The sequence below is a fragment of the Chaetodon auriga genome, chromosome 4 (assembly GCF_051107435.1).
Source record: "Chaetodon auriga isolate fChaAug3 chromosome 4, fChaAug3.hap1, whole genome shotgun sequence".
NCBI lineage: Eukaryota > Metazoa > Chordata > Actinopteri > Chaetodontiformes > Chaetodontidae > Chaetodon > Chaetodon auriga.
The window spans coordinates 11,206,943-11,228,714 of record NC_135077.1 but is presented as its reverse complement, the minus strand read 5'-3'; the positions used below and the strand labels follow the sequence as shown (position 1 = coordinate 11,228,714).

At 41.2% G+C, this 21,772-nt stretch overlaps 1 protein-coding gene across 1 annotated transcript in view; it reads right to left on the bottom strand.

Annotated features, from left to right (window-relative positions):
• Positions 1 to 3,342, bottom strand: part of ctnna2 (catenin (cadherin-associated protein), alpha 2) — a 320,502-nt gene extending 317,160 nt beyond the window's left edge. Inside the window, exon 1 of the mRNA XM_076727976.1 lies at positions 2,997 to 3,342. The gene's annotated coding sequence lies outside the window, so the exon portion shown is untranslated. The remainder of the gene's footprint in view (positions 1 to 2,996) is intronic.
• Between the last annotated feature and the right edge of the window lie 18,430 nt (positions 3,343 to 21,772).

The following is a 21,772-nucleotide window of genomic DNA, read 5'->3' as shown; positions in this document are numbered from 1 at the left end:
CCAGTATGTTATGTTAGTAAAAGATGAGAAAATACACATGTTGACAAAAACCTTATGTTTGCTGTCAGTTCAATGCAGTTGGACAATGCAGTGCAGCATAGGGTAATACAAACCCTGGGGTTAGGAGAGTTGAAATTGATGTGGTAGACAAGAGCAATAAAACTATTGATTGTTCTGTGTTGTCTGCCTCATCTCTCATCTCTTAAACAGTATCAAACATTTGTGCAAGAGCGGGAGTGAGAGAAAGCCTAAGAGGAGAGGCAATCCTGTTCCAGCTAGCAGGGGTACCATGGCTACGTTTAAGCTCTGCTTCAGAACAACAACAGGGGGTTCCATGGTGTTCAGCCAATATTGCTTCCTCTCCCAGGAGACCGAGAACACAATGCACTCTGACTGCCATTGATTCACCCCTAATTTATGGCTTTTCCTTATCCCCAGCAATACAAACAGGCTTTATATTGCAAAAGGCATACAATAACTAAGCCAAAACATTTTAAATGATTACATACAGGTGGATGTCAAAGCTTGTAATTCGCCATTATGAAATGAGGAATAACAGATGGGCCACATACGAGCTGAGAATAAGTGTGCTGCCGAATTAAAATTAACTCAAACAAGACTGATTTTGCTCAGCCAGGAACAAAAAAAAAAAGTGCTTTACTTTCAAAAATCACACCAAATTGTCTGTTAAGTTTGTCCAGACTATCAAAGTGATGACAAGAAAACAATAATGATAAACTGTCATGGCGACTACTAGAACACGCTGAGCAATGGTTAACCATGTAGCATTAGCATAATTCTGAATATGGATGCAGTCTACTGTGAAATGACAGAAAAATTATCCTGAATGTTAAATTGATAAGCCTTGCATGTGATGGTCTTAAGCAGATGGTTAGACAGTGATACACATATGTAGTTAGTTCCCAAAGGGCAGAGAAGAGGCATGGCAGCTTGAAATCACAGCTCTCATCTGCCTCCCGTCAGTATTGAGTAAAAGTCATCTTCAGTTATGTAAATAGTTCTTGTTCAGCAAAATCTATCGCGCAAATTTTCACTCATCATATTGTTTTCCGACTGTGAATGGAAATGCATCGTAAGTAACTAATTGAAACTTAACTGACCACAAATTTACAAATCAATTAATTAAGTCATTTTACAAGCTAAAATGTCAGACAACAGCTGATCCCACTTTCTTAAATGTCAGTATTTGCTGCTTTGCGCACATATTTAATTTAGAAATTTTATATGTTTGGAGGTTGGACTATTCGTCTCACAAACAAGAAATTTAAAGACGTCTTCTTGAGCTCTGGGGAATTGTGATTGGCATTAGCATTTTTTTTTAAGAAATTATAAATCATGAATCAAGTAACAAAAAAACGTTTGAGAGAATCAGTGAATATGAAAGCTGCAGCACTTGACTGATCTTTTTTCATTCATGTGATGTCATTATGATTGTGTTTATTATGGAGGGGAAAAAAAATACCGCAACCACAATGTATTTCCTTCTGAAAGTTCTTCTCTACAACTTTTCTCTAAAACTTAAAAGCCAAAAGACACAGCACATGACACAACTAAGAAATCATTGGCTTATTTTTGCCTCATCCTTTGCAGGCTGTGTCATAAACTGACATATGGGGGAGCAGACCGGCACAGCCCTGACAGTGAGTCTCAGCATGCCTCCTTGCCAATCAAAAGTTTAGTTTCTAAATACAGCCACTATGTGACCCCTAGAGGCCTCTGGGATTCCATATATCCAGTTACAGGAAGAGAATGTGTCAAACTACACTGGGTACACTAGGTCAAAAAAGCTGTGGTCTGACTCCTGCTGCACTGTGTTGTTGAATGCAGACTGCCCTTATCCTGAGGGATGCATGCAAACGAGCCCACACGGCGAACCAAAACACACATACAACTCTTAATTACAATTTTACAACGGAAATTGCAATGAACGGGAGGGTATTTTAATCACAGTTTGACTGAGGCAACAGCGTGCTGCAGCGTGGAACATGCGAGGCGGAGAGGGGATATTTATCAGCGATTGAACGTCTCTCCTGCTCCGTAATGGCACACACTGACCCCTGTAACGCTTGAATCAGCAGTGTTTTACGCAGCCTGCCAGCTTACTTAAACTAATTGTTATCATTGTTAAAAGAGCTAACGGAGACTTGACTACAAAGTAGCGTTCCACTCGCAGGGTGAGGCAAGGCAAGGCTGTGTACTTCGCTACTTACCAGCCTCGAATCAAGCACGAAGGCGCAGCAAAGAATTCAAAATAATTCGCAACGGATTCGTCTGACTTGAAACTCGTGCGACAGAAAACGAGCGGCGAGTTTATTTGAAGGTACGCAAGAATGTCAAATAAACAAAGAGGCAAAAATTATCAGACAAAAGAAATGTAAGAGCGCTCCAAACACTCCAAGGGGACAGGTGATAAACGGTCTTTCAGTGAGTGAATACACGGACGGGTTTCTGCCCAGCTCCTGGAGGATTTAACAGCCGTTAACGCAGATGTGGGACCGTTATTTTACTAGGATGAGACTCGCCGGTGTCAGTTAGCTTAGCCGTTCTAGCCTAGCAGCCTAGCTTGTCTCTGCCCGGCAAGCTCACATAAGTCAGTCAGAGCAGGCTTTCAGCACTGGGCTCACTGGATAGCAGTGCTCGGTGTGCGGTTTTAGATACCGTTAGCAAAGTCGGCAACACAGATTTACAGCGAACGAGAACCGCTCGGCTCAGCAAACTGACGCCACGGAAGCATGTTTTGTTTCAAGCTGTAGTACAAGTATTACAAGTATTTCGGTCTGGGGGTTTATTCGCGCTACCCAGCCAACTAGCTTAAGCACAATGATGAATGAAAAGGCGGACCTCGCCTAAGCTAATGTTAGCAGTAACGTGCAGCGGGTCAGTCAGTGCAGCAAGTGAAATGCTACAAGGCTGCTAGCAAAAAATCATCCAGTTGAAAAACCACAGCATTCAAACGACTAACTAACGTTACGCACCTTTAACCGTTGGAGATGACACCTCTTGCAGGTCCGCAAACTGTGTAAGTTACTGCGCCTGGTTTCACTGAGTATTCCCCCAAAAAATGGTGTCCTCCTGGTAGTGTGACCCACGGTGAACAGTCAGAATCGACTCAATCCGGATGCTTTCCTCAATCCTGTGGTGCTGAATCTGAGGCTACACGCTTCTGTCGGTGTCTGGGAAATGCCTCCCCCTCCTATGGCTCCCTGCGAAATAATGACCCCTCCCAGCGCTCGAACCACAACAACAAAGTAGGCAGGTGCAGATGATGGTGCGCTAGTAACGGAAAGCCTTGCTATATTGTGGGCTGAGCGCTGTCAAATCAGGAGTCTCCGTCGTTGACGCATGCGTGGTTGCTCGTGTGAGGATGCGCCCTGTCAGTGAGCACATTGAAGGGAGGATGGTGGAGTTTTGGCATATTCTGAGAGGGTGTACGCTGATTCCGGCTGTACCAACAACACAACTAATACCCTTACTGCGTCTATATCATGTTACATTTAGAAAGATATCACATGAATATTACAGAAAAGTCTTTGTAGAAGTATTTGCTGGAGCAATAACAGCCGTCATCTGCCCATGAAGTGTGAGGAGGACAGAATAAAGTTCTTATTGAACACCACCGACATGATGGGTGCGAATGTGGTGCACCAGGTTGAGTAAGATCAATTTCAGGTGTTAAAAAGGCTGTGTGTGTCGAGTTATTATTTTGCACTTGTATTATTTTGTGTTGTATATAATATCCCTAATTCAAAAAGCTTTACATACAATTGCAGACAAGTGCTACAATTACATGAAATAAGAACTTGATCAATGAAAATGAAATAGTGAAAAAACATCCGTTTTGATTAATAGGCCAAAGGGATGAGGATATATTTAAAAATAAATAAATAAATAAATAACTTTTTCAATGTGAATTTGAAATGCAGCTTTGAACTTGGGAAATAAATTGGCTGAAACAAAACAAAACAGTATTTCTTATTACAGTCATTGGCAGCACTTCATTCATTCATTCATTCATTCATAGTCACACTCCACTGATACTGCAACAGATACAAGAAACAAACCAGCATATCAATTAATCTTTTTTTCTGTTTTCTCTTTTAAACTCTCTGACAATTTATTGATTGCCCATTTCAAAACAAACTGTTTACAGACATTATACAATTTACCTTATATAACACTGTCTATTGTTTGTGGTTGATTTATATTGCTGTATCGTGTATATATTTTCACATATACCTGACATATTTTAACATATTCTCTTAAGATATTTCTTATTTCTATATTTATTTATTTTATTCTGTTTTATCTCAAATACAGAGAAAATGTAAAACACAGCACGTGTGTTATTGTGCCTCCAAGTTTACGTAAATATTAGTACAATGATGTCTCTAACTGGATTACATTCTGTTTTTGAAAAATGTACCTGAACAAAAAATGTGTGTGTATGCCAGTATACTGTATGAAAAAGACATGAGCAGAAAGACATCAGCATGAGAAACTTCCTACCAACAAGACATTTTGACTTTTCCTTATGTGTCATTGTATTTTGGAGAAATGGCCAACAGCATAAAGATGTCAAAGGTCAGAATAACACTCTGAGGCGAGGCTGATTGGTATTGGAGTTTTCTGCTGCACATACATTATTTTTAGACATCGTTTTGAATGAAAAAGCAACAATACTGCAAGAAGAACTGTCACATGTGCTCCATGTATAAAAACACAAAACCCATCCAGATGCTTCAACATGCAGAACTCTAGTGGCTACAGTAAAGCCCAATTTTAATACTGAAAGGCAAAGACTTTAATGGCTACAGCATGGCAGTCCTGATGAAAACACAAGGCTGCTGTTGTTTGAGGCCAGCAGGTACACTGATCCTCAAACAGCTGCAGAGCACACAGGGTCTGTCTAGCCATCCGCAAAACACGAAAACTCAGACATCAACATGTCTGCCGTTAACAGGTTTGCTTTTCACGAGCTACACTTATAAAACACAACATGGTTAATAAAGCTGAAAAGAAGTGTACATGACCTCTCTGCTCCGCAGTAAAACTGATGAAGAGGAGGAAAAATGACGGCAGGTAATTAGTGCCCCTTTTGCACTGCTGACCACAGACTTGCTAATCACTCCTACAAACGTTAGAGCGATTTAATTTGAGGCAATTAATTTAATTTATTGACTAAAGGCTTTTGCAAAAAAAAAAAAAGTAGGTACAGATAATTTAAACTCAAAGAAAGAAAGAAGCTCTAAAAACACATTTGTTTTTGTCACTCACAGTTGTTTTTTGGATAACTGGAGGACTTAGAAAGAACTGCAACAACACATCCATCCATAAGTCAATTCTCCACCACTCATCTGAGTCTGGGTTGAAGCGGCAGCAGGCTATGCGATGTAGATGAGTATCCTCCTAATAGCTACATCCTCCAGCTCTACCTGGGGGACCCAAAGGCTTTCCCAGCCCAGATTGCATATGTAGGTAGTCCGTCCTGCTTCTTCTGGCTCTTCCCCAGGGTTTTCAATTGGAAGTGCCCAGATTTCGTCCACAGGGAGGCTGTCAGGAGTCGTCCTAATCAGATGCCTGAACAACTTGCACCATGTCCTGGGGAAAGACGAGGCGAGGGGAGTCCAACTCTGGATTCTTTCAAGTTATCTGAGCTCCTCACCCCGTCCCTAAGGGTGAGCATACACTCGCTATGAAGGTAACTCATTTCAGCTGCCCCACTGCCCAGAGCTAATGACCATAAGTAATACTCGGAACATAGATTGCCTGGGTTAATCATGAGCACTGCCTTCAGGCTCAACTTCCTCTCCATCTTGACAGTCTGGTACAGTGGCTGCATAACCACAGATGGCAATCCACCTGTTGATCTCCTGCTCCATCTTAGCCTCTCTCGGGAATAAGCCTGCACTCAGCTCATTCCCAACCAAGCGAAGCCATGCCAGTTTATTACTGCATTCCTTAGGAAAAGTGGATCTTCTTAGCTGAAATTCTTAGCTGGAAATCTTTACTGTCACTTACTCTGTGAGCATGTCCCCTGGGCAAGAGCAAAGGCCTCTGTTAAAGCTAGAAGAAAACAGGTTGCAGAAAATACAAGGAAATTTCACATCACTCCTCTCTGACCTGGTACGTAATTGGTTGCTGTGTGTGTACTCCATAACCTGGTATCACAGCAAAGTGTGTAACATACCCACCAGTCCACCATGTCAGTGTCATGTTTTGTATGTATGAAAACACCTTCTCATTTCACGGACAAGTTAGCAAAAATACATATGCAACATTCAGTTAGACTTCTCAAAATCAAGCTTGCTGAGAAACACTTCAGGTGATGTTTGGTTAGGTTTAGGCACGAAAACCATTTGCTTAAGGTTTTGGCTTAAAATAATGACTTCCTTTATCAACATTTACTGTTGTTTTTTTGTCTGAGAATCAAACCCAGGTCTCCTGTGTGAAAGTCCTGTTCGTCCCTCTTTTTACTACATCTGTCCTTCCCTCTCATCATTATCACCCCCTGCTGGTCCTGCACCTTCATACAAGCATGTCCCTTTTACACCTCAGCGAGAAAAAGTGTGGTACTGACACGCTGTCCCCTCGTGGATCAGTCTGTTAGACGCTGTGGCATGACAATGGTGTGGTACGACAATGCATCCAATTATTGCCATTTAGCATGATGAAGTGAGGTGCCGATAAAAATGGTTTAAATCATTTTGTTTGACCATCAGGCAAACTATACCTCTCCATACAGAAACGTAATGTTCCCATGATTCATGATGATATCAGGAATTTATCACCTTTTATACATAATCACCTCCTCCATTCCTCTGCTAACTACCAAATTAAACCCTTACAGAGCTAAATGCATGCATATATTTTCAAAAGCACTTAATTTTGGTAGACAGCCATATTAATTACTCATTCGTCAACACATCAGCTCGCAGGGCAGGCTTAGAGGGGGCACACCCAGAGTTATTTTCAAGCTTAAGCTTGAACTTGAGGACAATTACAGAGTCTGAATTGAGCAGGTAATCAGTGAAAGCCTCTGAGAAGTTCTGTCTCCTGAGGAAATTGGATTATACTGACTTCCAGCCACATATTAGGTCAGGAAGACACAGCTGAATTTGGTGGACCTTTGATACTTTGCAGCTGTGGCAGATGAACTCTTGCTGAACACTGACAATCTTTTAGGAAACATTAACAATATTGAAACACTATCTTCAGTTCAACACTACAGCATAGCAGAAAAGCAGAGGTTTTAAAGTGGAAATCAATGGCCCACACTTCCTGATAAAAGCAAAGCAGGTAAGATTGATGATCAATACATCTAATGGTGAATCATTGGTGGGTAAATGTTGTTTAGCCAGTTGCGTGCATTGTCTTTAGCGCCAGCATTTTCTTTTTCTGTCTCCTTATTTGTCTTGGGAGAAGAGCAGAAACAGCAGCCCATTGTTCTGCTTGTGTTTTGAGTGCATGGCAGCAACCCAGCACAACATGTTAGCAAGCTATTATTCATTTGTCAGATGGGGACTGTGACTATGGGGTTACTGTAGAGAAGTCTCACAGTGTATCCCGGGCTTTCACTATCTGGTTCACTGACCTGATCCATCTGGAGCAAAGCTACACTGGGAATAAACCTATCTTTGAGTTTGAGGAGTTGTCAACGACTTTAGTATTTTTAGATCAAGGCAAGTAGCATAAAGCAGTGCAAGATCATAAAGTGCCTTTCGTCTTGTAAAACTACACAGCTTCACACTGAGATTTCCTCTGAGATTCGATTCATGCAGTGTGTATGCACTACAATATTCAAGTGTACAGTATATGTGCGTGCTTGCATTCACACGTTCCCAAGTGACAAGTGCAATCCACAGGCCTGACTTACATAAAACCTCATCTGTTTAGAACACATATTCACATTCTGCCACAGTGTCCAGCTGGGCCCTCCCCTCCGCCCAGAGGAGAGGCACTCCAGGGACTGCAATCAGAAAATGTCCCTGGACTGGCTTCTACCGCTCTCTTAACATAATGAGGCCATCACTACACCCAACCCGCTGTACTTTGGGGATGAATAATAAAGTTTTGTAGTCTCTTGGCTCTCAAAACCCCACGTTTCATCCTCTGACTCAAAGAGATGAGAATGCAGAAGACAGGGAAGAAAGGTTGGGGCTGCAGTTTTTGAAAACTGTGGCTGGATGCTCCTCCAGAGGAGAATAGTTTTCCTGTTTCTTTTCATCCCTCTTTTGTGGCATGAGGGTCATTCATATCTGTTAAAAACAACAGTCAAGAACTATTTTGTATTCAAATACTTAAGGCGTGAACGGCCAGTCATTCTGAATGGCCTTGCAACCAAGACCATTCCCACTTGTTGGGGAATAGTTTTAGGTGTCACCCTGAAAATGAAGATTATACAGCACCTTAGTGACTTTGTAAAAACTAAACTTCGGTTATCAATACAGAAAATGATCCAGGTGTGTGTGTGAAGAAGTATGTCAATATTTGAAATGTGAATGTTACGAGAAAACTTTTTGACACATGATCTTTAGTTAAGCAGCGAAAGGATCTTACAAAGGCTGCTTAAAGAGCTTGTGATCTCTCACACAGCCTCAGAAAAGAGGGACGCTCATACTTTTCAATATTGCCACAAACACACAATGTGTGCACTCTTACAAGGAGAATGAGCATCTCAAGAAAAGGCCTTCAGTTTAAGATCAAGTTAAACTGCAGGCAAAAGTGTGACAAGTAAATGTCTCGCAAAGTGTGTTTACCAGTAAGGGGTACCGCAGAGTTATGTCCATATTAGGGTGATTTTAATCCAGTTTAAACCTTAAAGCAATTTATGATCAGTGAATGAGGATCAAGATAGTGTGCCTTTTGATAGTGTTATCATTATCAAGTTTTCCCTCTGTAGACTTTAATCCTAGGAGAGTCTTCATAACCATTAACTTGTTCAGGCACATCTTTTCATCCACTGAGATGCAATCACAGCTGCAATCAGCTCTGCATTCTGCTCATTATCATTATCCTCACATCAACACAAAAGTATCACTTTGTCTGGGCGTTTATTGAAACTGTTCACCCTGTTTTTGAAGGGGAAAAAAAAAAAATCTTGTTCAATGTGACAATCAGATATGATATCAAAAAGGGTCCCTGCACAATTGTGAGCTAGATTGCCTTTCAAATGCAGAACACAAGAGTGAGAATGATTACATTTAAATGAGCGCCCCACTTGGGTGATGATTTTCGCGGGAATATGCTCAAACTTACCTCCGTGCTTTTCATCAGAGACACTAAAAATAGGAGAATTCTTTTGGTGTCTCGCAGATTGGCCTGATCTGCTGGTTTGGACACTTTATTGTGTCTTGGCTGCTCAAGCTTTTCCTACAATACCCTTTGGCGTAACATGAAAAAGTATTCCCAACTAGTTTGACATAATGTACTATTTTTTTTGCTGTAGCATCCTGAGTCATGAAGTGAGGGCCGTTCATGATTTGATTCATGAGGTGAAATGAATCATTTAGACGACCGTCAGACATGATTTATTATTAGATATGGTTTAACAGCTATCTTTTATCCTTTGGAGAGTACGTGAAGCCGCTTCAAAGTAATTGCTCTCAGGTCTACGCACCATGAGTTAGTGGAATCTTTATTGCAGCAACACAACATTACCTTCATTCATTGCTGATATTACTGCTCGGCTGCTGACAATCACACTACGGGAAATTGATTGCATTAGAAAGCAATGCACCTGTGTCACAAATGTTTCTCTCTGAAAGACGATGCAGCTACTGTGGAGGGGTCAGCACGCTCAAGGACGCGATGGTTGCATCTGCTGGGAATGCACATATAGCCATGCCTTTGAGGGCCGAAATACTAAAGCATAAAAAATGTCCGATCCTTTTTATTACTTACTTTACCGTCCCTCTCCACCAATCCAATAAAATGCTTGAAGGGACAGTTTCTACTCCAGTAAAAAAGCAGTTATGTTTGTGAAATGCACTGTGGATTATTATGCACTCAGGGAAGAGGTGGCATATTTGTGATCGTGTTGCCCTTTCTGCAGCACCCAGTGGCTTGCTTTGTTAGCATCCAGGGTTGTTAGGAGTGTGCTGACTAGATAAGCTTGTGTGGCATTACCCAGAGATGCACACGTTACAATGGGATTTAATGTGAGAATGAAACAGCATCTGCCTGTCATTTTGTCTGCGTGCTTGTGAATTTTGTTGCTTCCATTCCAACACAACCCTCAGAGGGCCACATAATGCCATCTGTTAGGATTTATACAAGAATATATTTGGAATTTTAGGATGTTCCCATAGCTTTTCTGAAAATAATTTTGCAGACAGCAAGCGCAAACGAAAGCATTTCATAATACGAGGGTTTAACTTTTCAATCTGAAAGCAAACCTTCATACACTGTATTCAAGCATGTCTTATCCACAGGCCAAATGAGATGAAGGCAGGTCAATTTGTGGCACCACAGTACTGGCTCCTTTGCAAGCTCCATTCCAGAACACAACCTTTTGAGGAGGCTCCCAGCTCTTTTTAGCATTTCTGTTCACAGCTTCAGCTAATCTGCAAGCTCTTCTGAATAATAAAAAACAGGCTGTTGATATAAAGTACATGCAGTGTTGTTTATAATATTCTAACGACATCATGTAAATAAGGAGTGGAGTTCAGAATCTTTTGACCAAATAAAAATTGAATGGAATACTACACAAACGTGAGAAACGGCTTGATTAAATTGGCAGTCGTCCTATTGTGCTGTTCAACAGTCTGCAGCATTTTGCTTTCACTGTGTATCAAAATCATTTTTATGTTAACTGGAGTTCTGCATGGGGTACCGCTGCCATAAAAAAAACAATCATAAAGGTCAATGAGTTTGACAAGTGTTGTTATCAAAGTTTAATGATCTTGTGCACACTCTCAGCACCTACTGCTCACCTAACCTGCTCAGACGAGGGATTCCTTTCTTTATAAAATAGTGTTAGGAGCTGTTGTAGGCCACTTCTATACACACAAGGAGAGGATTTGGTGTGAGAAACCCAGTGATGTGAAGGCTCATTAAAAGCTGGAAACTGAAGGCTAATCATCACTGTCAGTTCAAGTCACCCCTGCCTCATCATTCCATTTGTAAGGACTACAAAGATGCAGATGCAAACGTACGCACACACAGCTGTTTAATGCATGAATGATTCATGTTTTGTCACCGCTCCAGCTCCTTGAAAAGCTGCATGATGATGTCATGCTGGATCTTTCACAGACAGAAAATCTCTCCAAAGATTTGAGAAACCTCAGCATCCACTGAAGAAGATGAGCTGCACTGTGAGCTTGGAAATGGTATGACCTTTCATGAGGAGGCTATAGTACAAGCTACCTCGATTCCTCGTAGCTGTCAGTAACTAGAGGAGAATGCAGAGCATGATGAATGAGGAAAGGAAGGAAAAAGGAGCAGGAACAGACACAGAGGCATCAATTATTCATACTTCTTGCGTATGTGTTTGGAGGATGCAACTGTACATTCAAACTGGTAACAACCCATAGAACGTGTTGGTTGTTTTTGGGCACAGGTTGATTTCCACAGAGGTTTTTACTTCTCAGGCACAAAATTCATTCTACAGTACTTTGAGTAAATGCACCAACAAGGCCTTAGGGGGATGTTGTAATTACTTCTCTGGCTTTTGTCCAGGAAATGGAGCTAATTTTCCTCGTGCAAGCAAAATAGGAGGAAAGCCAGAAATGTCTCTCACCATTTCATCAATACACAGCAGTACACAAGCATTGGTCCATTTCATTTACATTAGGATATCAAAGGGTACAAATGCGCCTCGCTTAAATATCGACTACAAACCCCCATCATATTCATATAACTACACTTCCCACACAGTGTACATTTTCCAGCTCTATATTTCACTACATGTGCACATATTACTCTCTTTACATGCTAAACACGACATTGTGAAATCCAAATTGCAAGATAGGACTGATTTATATAAGTAACAGTGCATAGCTTTCATTGATTTTGAGTGTGTGCATGCATGTCAGTGTGTTTATCTGTGATGTCACAGATTTTTAGCAGATTAGATTTTTAACATTTAGCTAAAGCTAAAGGAAAAATATGCATCATTCTGTAACTTCTTTGGCAATTCCTGAGAAAAACCAAATGATAAAATGATGACAAGCACAACTAAGAAAGTTTCTTGCAACACTATCGTTTATGGACTTACATTCATTGATGGTACAACCACTTGTACAGCAATAATGAGATTCAAAGGAGGACAAACCCCCCCCTCCACACACACACCCACTGAGAGGATGATTGTATTACATGATTGCTCTATATATGTACTGTTCCCCACGCTGCTGGAGGGCCATGAAAAAGATAATGCAAGCCAAAATGATGTTTACTTTTAAAATGAATTTGAGGATTGCACTTGAAAAATAATGCAAACCATCTTCAGGGAATGTTGTGAATTATGAGTCTCCGTGAAAAAATACAAACTTAAGATTAGTTGTTTATTTATGAAAGGTATTTCTGTTAAAATGGTTCATAAAAATTTCACAGTGCGCTGTCCCCATTGTGGGACAGATGACTTTAACATAATATATAGATGGTTGAGAAGATACATGGCAAATCAAGTTTCACTCAAACTGAAGGTTTGAATGATGGAATAAAATTACAATCAGAAATCAGAAATTGAGCAGTGGGTCAACAATAGAAAGGTCAACATTGACTCTGATACCTAGAACACTTCAATACATAAAAGCAGAACTCATTATCACCCTCACATTGTGTTTGTTCGCCTTCCTATCAACACTTAAGTAGATAGCTCTTAACATGGGGTGGCAATAAAAGGTCCCAGTGACAGTCCCTGTGACTCAGGCCTCCTGGATGGCTGAAACCATGAGTGGCAGATGTATTCCCGAGGTCCTGCCAACCTGCCGCTGTGACAGTAGCTCAAGACAACAAGCACCCGCAGGGAGACAGTGAACCTCAATTGATGATGCTATCCTGGTAATCATTTTGTCTTTGCCATTGCACTGCAACAAAATGGCATGAAGATTAGTTTCCTGACTTCATAATCTTGATTTATAGTAGTCACTTGGCTCACAAAGTGAATTTTGGGCTTATTGAGGACCCTGAGAAACAGTTAAGAAGAAGCACCAGTCCCTTACTTTGAAAAAGGTTTTAACGGTTCGGTGAAATATTTCTGCAAAAGTTTGTTTTTCTCACCTTTAAAGTTACTTCTTAAAATACATTTTCGTATCACCATAGAGCACTTGTTATCACCATACAGCAGTACTGCACTTGCACGTAACATCTCTATTCTTTTAATTATCGCACTGGTTTTTGCAAAGAAGCACACGCTGCCATTAGGGTTGGGACTAATACCCATGATAATGAAAAGCTGAAGTCTGCATTTGATGGAATTACAGATACAAAGCCTCGGGCACAAGATATATAACAAGATGTAACATATCCAAATTAATTAACTGAAACTCAGAGTTTTTGATTAGATTTTCCATGAAATCCAGATCACTTCCACTCCTAAAACTGATTAAATGTCAAGCATTTTATACCGTGCTTGTATTGCTTAAGTGTTTGCAGCACTGCCTAATAAACCCAGAGGCAAATAAAAGCAGAGGGACAAAGACCATGCCAGCAGACAGCCACTCTAGATTAGAGTCCACACAGCCTTGAGTACTGGCTGTTTTATGGTGAGTGTACTGTCACTGGATCTGAAATATACACTGTTACAAAGTCCTGTTCAATGGCTCTCATCCATTTATAATCAGATCTCCGGGGAAGTCTCAAAGCAAATGCTTCCACCGGAGTGCAGTCTCACTGGTTTATTCTGAAGCTCCAGACAGTTTAAGTGCTAACCAGAGGGCCACTGTGCTTCTTTTGCAAAATAATACTGCAGTGCTGTTACTATATGAGAACAATAAATTCCTCTGGAGGAAGATGCCTTTCGGTCCGTGAGAATGTACAACGTATTTGTTAATGAGCGCAGAGCAGACGCAAAATTGGGACGCTCCTTGGATCCGTCACTCTTGATGATCTCATGTGGAAAGGCTCCGAAGTGATAAACAGTACCTCGCCTTGATAACACCAGCGGGATCAAGGTAAAGCTTTCTTGCTTTCATCATTATAGAGCAAAAGGGAAATTTTTCAGAAAGATAAATTTCCTACCTTAATGTCTTTTTCTCTCTCCAGTCAACACTACAGTTCTAAACAAATGTGAACAAATTACTCTGCAGAAACACTGAATGGCAGGACTCTTGATCACTGTCTCGGACAAACAGCGAGAGCTGACGTGTTTGAAAAATTACTGGGAAAACAACATACAATGTGATAGATGCATTTCCTTTTCACAAAACTGCAGACAAAACCTATTTACTTCCCCCTTTCTTCTAGATGAGTACGGAAGTAAGAAAGGAAGGAAGGTAGATAGCTAGGCCTATCTATCTGACAAGAGAGCTCTTATTGTCTGCAAATCTTAATTATTCTGGTGCCTGCTCTCAATTTTATAGGCCCAGTGTGTAAGATTTGATGGGATCTATTAGCACAATATGGCAAAAATGGAATATTCCAATGTTTTCATTCGTGTATAACCACCTGAAAATAAAAATAGTGTTTTTCACTACCTTAGAATGAGCTCTTTATGTCTACTTCTAAGGAGTCCGCCATGCTGCACCGCCATGTTTCCATGGTGGCCCAGAATGGCCAAACCAAACACTGGCTCTAGAGAAGGTCTTTCACATTTTTCAAGTTTCTTTGCCGCCATAGGTTGTCCAACACGCTAGGAAAGGGAGGAGTGAGGAGAGGGGTATTCAGTTAGTTGCAACCTTATCACTAGATGCCACTAAATTCTGCACAATGGTCCTTTAAAGCCATTCATCAGGTATCATCAGCAGCTAGTCTGTGGGAGTGAAAGAGCAACCCTAATGCCAGAGAAGGATGTTGGCTTTGATGAAAAAAAACATCAAGCAGAAGAAGCATCAGTCTAAAACAGTAATACTACATGTATTTGTCTTACAATAAGGTTGCAGAAGATGCTGCTGCTTCTGTTTGGCTAGCCAGATCAGAGCCGAGTGGTCATCTTACTGTTGGTTAAACAACAGTCTGCATTATTTCCCAGAGAAAGCTGTTGTATATCACTGCTGGCAGGAGACCCAAAGCTGTAAATCAAGAATGAACTATTATTCCTCACTAAAATAGAATAATGGAGGCAACCTGCCGTGATTCACTGCTGCAGAGGGAGAGCTGTTTGTGTGTGCGTGTGAGAGAGAGGCAGATTACAGATATTTAAGAGCAGCCCAAAAGCACATATCACCTTGTCCAACAAACAAATTACTCTCAGGACTGGTTTGATTTATGAATTTGAAAGTAAAGCAGAGTTCTAATGTTGAATGTTTCTGCAGAAGGCTCATCACAGAGGAGACGGTCCTCACCAGAAGAATGACTGCAGTGGTGGTTTGACCCCTGACCAGTGTTTATTTTCTCGAAAAGTGACCTCTTTTGACCTTGTGAATAATCACTGTTGTCTCTGAGAAGCAAAGGTTGTGTGAAATTGTTACAGTGCTGGAGAACTTCTCAGGGTGGAGGTCAAAGGGGATTACTGAGTCAACAAAGCCTGCAACTTTGAACCTGTTTGCATCCTGTCTCTGACCAATAGTCAACATGGTTTCTTTTAACCATGACTCTCCTCAACAATAACCAACTATTTCAGTTACTCATACTGAGATAAGGCTGATTGTAAAGAATTATTCTTGTAAATTATTCTTGACATGCCGCTTGGAAAGCACTGAAGCTCCAGATCAGAAAACACTCAAATAGGTCATTTTGGAAATATGACAAATGATCTGCTTTGTGGTTTCTGGCTTGGAGAGCAAACTCATCTCTGTTGTCCCACATGGTCCAGCGCTCAGGATGTTTTCACCCAGGAGGCCAGAGTTCAGTTCTCGGTATGGGAAAAGATTGTTTTGATGCAGCAGGGTGTGGAATTGATAGAAATGCTCCTGATCAGCTGCTGTGTCCCTCAAAGTGTGGCAATATGTCTCCCTCCCATATGTACATTTTCTGGACCTTTGTTTGATCTGGATCTAGAGACATCTACCATCTGTCGTCACATATTATCCAGCTGTCAGGATTCAGGCTGATGTGTTGTGGAGTGGGAATACAGCCATAAAGTGGTGCTGAGAAAGTGTCATTTCCTAGAACCACACATACAAACTTTGAAATATACACACAGTACCGCCTCTTTCCACTTTCTTCCTCAGTTCACATGACTTTTATTCTCTTATCCTGGCTAAACTGCACATTTTTAGCATGGGGGAGTTGGATAATTATGTTAAATATCTTGATTCTTTCCCGCTGTGCAACAGTACGGAATTGATTGAGGACCAGTTACTTTGATTTATCCTTGTGAAAATGAAAAAAGGAGTTTGAGAATAAAAAATGTAAAAAGGAATACGTCTTGACAGCTCCTCCACCCACATGCCTGAATCGTTTGTTTATTGAAGACACAACAAAAGAGCTATAAAATCATGCACCAGCAACAGACCTGCAGAACAAAGGAAGAAAACGCTGACAAGTTTGCCATTTTTCTGACCTAAATCTGGCACGGCTTAGACAACTCAAAGGTTTGTGAAGTCCAACAGAGAAAGCATGAATAAAACTCCAGTGATAGTGTTATCACAGAATTACAGCTAACTAACACACAATATAATCTCTGATAAACATTTTATGGAGAGTAAAAAGCATTTTGTTGTGGGAATGCACACAACAGTTACACAGTGATGTCTAAAAACTCATTTTGTTGAGAGAAAGGGCTGCTGCTGTGTACAATTAAAGTATCACAGAGAGTTACAAGCAATTAGCTGGCGTGCACTTTTGCACGCACTGTAGACTTCTCTACACTACTGTACACATGAAGTCCAGACAGAAGTGCAGTTTCAGCAAGTGTCCAACTTTTTACAGTGATGAAGCACTGTAGGAAGCCCACATCTGTCCTCCTTGCGGCATTTCTTTCTATTCACTTGCTTCCTCCTTAACTTGCTTCGCCTCTTCCTTGTTGCTACCTGCTACACACACGGGCTGGGAGTGATGTGAATTTAATGTGCCATCTGTTGTATCCATGACAGCTTCTGCAACTGTCATTAATAGGCAGAAAACAAAGGATTGATTCTGTCCACATAAGATAATACGCTGTTTAAATGAGGGCTTGTTTTCGGTCTGAATCTGTGTTTACTCAAACTGGACTTCCATGGTCTCATGCCACTGTCTCACTGGTACCTGAAGCAACAAACCCACATCAGTGCAGCCCCTAGATCTGTTTGAACTCAGGGCTGTGTTCACTCTGAATGACTGCTTGGCTTATTCTATCACATGATGACTATATCCCACTATACATACATAACTTGTAGTTGCTATGTTGCAGTATAAAAATGCTTTTTTGGTATTAAATGAATCACTGCACGCTAAATTCCGCAAAAGATGGAAAATGCATGCTTTTTTTTTTCAGAAAGGATGTTTTCATTTGTCTCATGGAAAACATAATCTGAAGCAGCACTGGCTTACTCTCAGTGGAGCAAGCACATGTGTCCAGGCTCCAGAGTGCATGACATAATGCTCCACTTTGAGAGACCTTCCCACACCGCAGCACAAAAATCCACTCCTCTGTTCCACTAATCAATTGTTTACATCGGTCACGGCAGGAAATTCTGTGAGCATATAACACAAATACAGCGTGGAAAGAGAGACAGGTGAGGAGGAACGAGCCGAGAGGAAAATCTGAAACCCAGAGGTGTTCTTGATTGCTGCCAAATGATATCTTCAGTTTGTCAAAAGTGGTGTTTCTGAAAAGCACTGATCTCTGGTTCTCTGGACTAAAGGGCCTGCAAAAACCATCTTTGCTCCCTCTGAAAGAAGAAAATAGTTTGAGAAAAAGGTAAGAGCGTCAACACAAGGTGAGAAAAGAAAAAAAAAGATGTTAAATCCTCTAAGATTATTCACCTCAAACTCTTGGGTCTCCTCTAACGGCGAGCTGTCGTGTTTTATTCATACCCCCATAATGCATGCAAACCCGAACGAAACCATTTTCTGAAGAAATACTTCCTGTTAGCGTCTACGGAGAAAACCTGTGTGTCCACAGTGATGTTGTGAGCTTGCCGAGTGCCACCTTGTCCTGTTGCCATGGTGATGTTGTCACCCTTGTCCGTTGGAGGCAGATACGCGCAGACACGGGGATGTTTTGTCTAATTACTGCTTGAAGACAGGTCACTGCGGAAACCTAAATGCCACCAATAAAGTGGCTTCTGTGGAGTATTGTGATACGTACTTTTCGTGGATTTGCATATAAATTGAAGAATAACAAAAATACTGTACAAGGAAACCTCACAAGTCAGACTTTGAATGCCAGTATGGGATAAAAGGAAATATGCAGCGCAGTGCAATAACTCTGTGTGAGCTGTTTGGTGTGTGTGCATGGTCATTCATTTATTTTTGACAGTGAAGGTAAGAAGATAATGAACATTTCGTGTTCCATTGGGCTGTTGTCTTGTCCACAGTGTTTACCTGCTTTTCATCCAATGCATGCTGGGATAGGTTCCAGCCTCTAATGACGTTGAATAGAAACATCCAGCAACAAAAAGCAGATGGGTGGCTAATTATTGCATAAATGCATCTTTTGAAACACATTTCTACCTTTGTGTGTGCTGTGCTCTTTCAGGAAATGGGGAAAAAAAGAGAAAAAAAGTCATTATGAGAGCTAGATATCTCATTAGCAAAAGCAGACAAAGAGAGGCACAGTCTATGGTGTGTACTATTGTATTTTTTCTTTGTTGTTGCACTGTGGTCGGTGTTGAGTGGGCTTGTCACCAATTAGTTCAATGAGAGTTAATACGTGTGGAGATGCTTTTACCAAACAATCAAAGCCATTAATCACAGCTAATGGAACGGCTTACCAGTTTTCAGTTAGTGAAGGAAGCTGGATTGATTGATTGAAACGATATTACAAAAACACAAGTCAGTGGTCAGGGCAGCGGTATCAGGCTCCCCATTATCGTGATCACAGCACCTTGAATAAACGCATAAAAATAAAGAGTGAAAGAGTTCGGTCTGATTTGACAAGGCCAACTGCTGCCACTCTGCCAGTGTCTGTCAGGGATTTGAATTTTCTATGATTGAGTCTGCTCGACCTGATGAAACAAACAGGCACTTCTATCCCAGAAGATCTGTGCTGAAGGCCTTCAAACATGATGGAGAAGCAGGGCCACACAAAGGCTTCGAAGAATCTTTATTCTAAGAGCATTACGCTGAATCAAAAGCTCAGGCTCTGGCTCATGCCCTCGTCAGAGGCAAACAGGAGTGATGAGTCAGAAGACGCTTCTTAGAAAGGTTTAATATCCATGTGCAGGAAATCCTACAGGATGATTGCATAATTTAGTAATCAGGGCTTCATCGACACCCCGTTGTTCTTCTCTATTTTCATACTGGCACCATCTTGTGGTCCACTTCAGAGCTATACTGTGATGGTACATTTGATACTGCACCAAAATCTGAGGAGTGTTCATCAGTTCCACGTGGCGGTAATGAAGTTTCTTTAAGTATCCAAACTGCTTTGAAACGAGATGAATTCATACAGAAGGGAGCCTATTTTCAGTGGGGGTTGGGGGACTGCATGTGCACATTAGTGTTGAGAACAACTGACAGATATAGCTCTACATTTCCTGTAGTTAAAAAGCAGGATAAACATTATGATCCCTGACTGAGGACATTTAAACCTCCAACAAGTCTCTCATTGAACATTCATGACGCGCCATGTTTTTTTAATTTTCTTTTTTGCTTTATTTAGACAGTGACAGCTGGAGAGAGACAGGAAGAGGGAGGGGATGGCACCCGAGCTAGAACTGAACCCAGGCTGCTGCAGCATAGGACTCAGCCTAAATGGACCACTTGGTACGCGCTCTACCAGGCGAGCTACCGGGGCACTCAGTGATGCGTCACATACACTGCAGATGTCCATCCTGTTCGTCTCATCTGTCTGTCTTGCTAGTCTCTGCGCAGAGCATTTGTTTTCACCTCCTTACCTCCACAAGTCGATAGTGGGTTAGTTGCAGCTCGGTGAGCACAAGAGGGCACCGAGATCCTGTTTCAACAAAATAAGACCACACTGGATTTGCAGGATAAAAGCCACCAAAGAACCAGTGTACATTTCTGCATAGATATAATGTCATATCTCGGAGCTATTTCAGTGTAAATTCTGCATAAATTGAATTTGCATGCATAGAAAGACGCTACTTTTTTCTGCATCGCTAATTAGCTATGCCAAGTTATGCTCAGCAGCTCTGAGGTGAAGGCCTGCCCTCTCTACAGAATCCTTAAGTAGAGAATCATATGTCTCTCCTTCAAATTGACCATGTTTTTCATCCTTGAACACAACACAATAATGCATCCACAAGCACTTAAAACAGAAAGCATTAACTTTTTTTTTTTTAACTTGAAAAGGGTGATGAAATTTCCACTGTCTGGCCAGAAAAGCAACCCCCTTTCCCACGCTAATGGATGAATTTTAGATGCACTTTAACTAAATCTTTCCTTGACTTGATTGTCCTATGTGCAGCACTTTAATGCTGTCAATCCACTTTACACGACAGCTGTACAAAGTGCAGAGTTTAGTGTGCGACAGGCTGAGAGGGATGAATTTATGAGGGGGGGAAACACTGCTTCACACTGCGTTGTTTTGGAGTGTGTGATTGCAAATAATTTAAGTATTTGGATCATTAGCTTAATACACGTAAGCGGATTTCAAAAGAGCCTGGGAAGATAGGCTAATTCCACCTGGAGAGTTTTCTAACTGTCTCACAGTGAAATGACTTCTCCATTAGCATGAACCTCGCTGCTAATCCTCCAGCTCATTAGTTGTTTGAATTAGGTCCAGTGGTGGAGTTATAATTGTAGACATCCTCTCAGTGAAGTATTAACCCAGAAAAAAAAGTTGCCTGCCAGACCGGATCTCCTGTATCTCATTAGTAAAACAACAATAAGAGTGCAACAACTGTCAGTCAGCTCCTGAGTGCTTCTCTTTCAACTCTCTCGGTCACTGCGGCTCTTAGAAGTGGACCTGCTCCAAGAGGATATGATAATGCGGAAAAATACTAAATCTCTGCGCTTCAAAGTCAAGAGACAATGCGGCAGACAAGCGAAGACGATAGGAAAAGCATCTTTGAAAATGCTGATGTTGGCCTGGGACGTGTGTATGAACAGGGACGTGGAATACGATCAGAGGAACTCAAATGTATCAGTGAAGAACAGCAGCGCCCATGTACAGCCTTGTGGGAGGAACGAGCCAATCCTATCTGCTCTCCACACACACAGATGCTCTCTCTCTCCTCTCTCTCACACACACAAAAAGTGTTAAAAGTATCAAGAGGCTCACTGGTGTTATTTGCCACTAGTGCATGCTGGAATGTTTTTGAGATCTAAAATGAAAAATGATGCAACTAATGCGACGAGTTTCATGTGCAGCGGAGTTAAAATCTCTTGCATCATGTAATGTCATTATGTGTTATCATTTATATTGTTTTAAGTCATGAAGTGATTATCAGGAGGGAAAAGAAAGCCTTGATATTTTTGCCGTTATTGTTGGCATGTGTCTTCTAATAATATATATAATTTACACTGGCATTTGTTTGAATGGATATGTGATGGGTGACATAGCGTCCATACAGATGTGTTTTCTTTAACTTCTGCTATATTA